General features: G+C 39.1%; 1 non-coding gene across 1 annotated transcript; it reads right to left on the bottom strand.

The window, feature by feature from the left end:
• Positions 1–1,338: 1,338 nt before the first annotated feature.
• Positions 1,339–1,444, bottom strand: LOC139846072 (small nucleolar RNA R71). The gene has a single exon (XR_011758817.1). It is a non-coding gene; the product is annotated as a small nucleolar RNA R71 (small nucleolar RNA).
• Positions 1,445–2,614: the final 1,170 nt, after the last annotated feature.

Raw genomic sequence — 2,614 nt, forward strand, 5'->3', positions numbered from 1 at the left:
CTAACGTGATAGGGACGTCTAGGTACAGTATAACGAATACAGAGTCACTGCCTATATATGAGCTAGCATTTCACAATCTCAGCCAAGTAAGTGATGAAATCATAACATGTACTTATCTTAACCTTATTTGAATTACAAACTTTATCGCATTTACTTTCCTTTATTTATCTAGTTTTCCTTAGACCATTATAAAATCCCAAAACTACTCGTATATCTAATTAGCTATTAGGATAATTCTACGGATACGGTTCGATTATGTTGTCTTCTTAAACAAACGATCCTAGGTCACACTTCCCTTACTCACCCATAGGAATGAGTAGTAGATTTAGGCCCCATATATTATAAATTTAAAACCATATACTACTGTTAATATTCTAAATAGAGGGTCGACGACCTGATGACACCGCCACAAAATAAACCGTCCATTTTGGCCATATCATTAGGAGAAGGTAAGTTTTTGGCGCCACTTCCGGGGACTGGTACTAGGCAATATTGTTTCAGTAAGACTTATCTTTAAGAGCTTTTAGTGGTGTCTAAGAAAGACAACTAAACATGGACTTAATTGTTGGATTTTCCGAACAGTCTCCAATTATATTGGAACCAGAAGGATCATGTCTCTCCGTAGTCGATCTGGCCACTTGGTTTGTTGAATGGTTTAAGCAAAACTCTATTATCAAAATACCAGGGAAACAGTAGCAAGAACCAAAAATATATCTCTAGAATTACCAACCCTAGTAATAAGTAGATACTTTAGAACTAGATTACATTAGATTTGACTAGATAACCTTAGAATACTTTAGATTACTATAAGATTTTCCTACCTATAAATTAAAATCAGGCATACCTAGTGTATGACCCATACCGGATCCAGACCAGGACCACTGATATTCGTCCATGATTCGGAATCGATGATATCCAAAGCACGCAAGGAAGAAAGACTTAGAGCATTCAGAAACCCGATGGCGTTATGCATCACTCTTGCTGAAAATATAAAACCCTCGATTGAAGGTCGAGGAGGACGAATTACATTTCCATATATCCAAGGACACTCATTCGACTTAAAATATCACATTGTATAGCTCATCCAAAATGGTCCTCAATTTCATGGATTACCGAATGATGACCCCAATTCACATCTTGATAAATTCATTTCTCTTTCGAATTCCTACAAGCAGCCAGGGATATGATAAGATGTAGTTCAGCTATATTTGTTTCCCTATTCTCTCACTCATCATGCGTAGACATGGTTTGAAGGACTGGAAAATGACTTCATCACGTCATAGACAGAAATGGCTTCCAAATTCTTAACCAAGCATTTCCCTCCTTTCAAACAAACCAAGCTTAAACATCACATCATTAACTTTAAACAAAGTTATGATGAATCAATGTACACAGCATGGGAGCGATTCAAAACTCCGCTGAAGAAATGCCCTAATCACCAGTTAGAACATTCAGCCCAAATATGTACCTTCTACAATGGTCTTACGGTATATCATAGGATGACGATTGATGTAGTAGCTCAAGAAAATCTGATGAACCTGATCTCAAATGAAGCATGGGACCTGCTCGAGAATGTGACGATGCATCATCATGACTGAAACAGTGGTGAACAACCTTCATCATCTGCCCCACTCTCCGCACTTAATAATCAAACAGTAGCCATCAAAACCCTGACGGACAAGATGGAAACTCTTGCAAAACAACTAAGAGAACTGAAACGCAACCTCAGCAAGTTAACCAGGCCCAGTCCTGTACTACCTGTACCAACCCTTCAGCTTATTAAGAATACCAAGTTGAGTACGAGAACCTTGACGGTTTAGTCTGTTACGTCCAATGCCCTGCATGTCAGCAAAAACCCTGGATTTAATCAGCAATCCAGAAGTAACCAATTTCAAATAAGCAACCCACCTTTTCAACCGCGCTACATATATCCACCCTATCCACAACTATAACCTAAGTTAACCTACGATTAACCACTTCCCTCACTGGACCTCCATCTGAGGAAAATTCTCCAACCACTCAGATCACAAAAGCAACCAACCCAACTATCAGAACAGACGATCAGCTAAGTCATTTCATTAAAGGATAACAATAGTTAAATCAGAGAACTGCATCTAGACAAGACCAGACAGAGATACTCATGAGAAATCATTTGGCTCTACTCAAAAGTCTAGAAACACAGCCCGGACAGTTATCTCAACGCCTTGAAACCCGACCACAAGGAAGATTCCTAGCAACACCATCCAAAATATCCACATAAAAGAATCAAAGAAAATGGACTTCATCATCCCAAAGGAAGAACCGACTCCTCGAAGAAGGTTAAATAGACTTAAGAAGAAAGCAGCTACTATGTAGAAACCACCTCAGACAAATCCAGTTCGTATACCCTATCCAGGAAGACTCAAGAACAGTCCTAAGGGACTTGAAACCTTCAAGCTCAATGGAAAATTCTTGGACACCATGTTCAAAGTCCCAAACCAAAGTAGGTATAAACGTAAACTACTCTTTACGAAGGAGAGGATGCCAGATTCCAACAAAATTCCACTACGTACAGAATGCTCAGCACTACTCAGGAACTCCCTACCGATGAAACTCAGAGATACTAGTCGATTCA

Source organism: Rutidosis leptorrhynchoides, chromosome 4, assembly GCF_046630445.1.
Source record: "Rutidosis leptorrhynchoides isolate AG116_Rl617_1_P2 chromosome 4, CSIRO_AGI_Rlap_v1, whole genome shotgun sequence".
Taxonomy (NCBI): domain Eukaryota; kingdom Viridiplantae; phylum Streptophyta; class Magnoliopsida; order Asterales; family Asteraceae; genus Rutidosis; species Rutidosis leptorrhynchoides.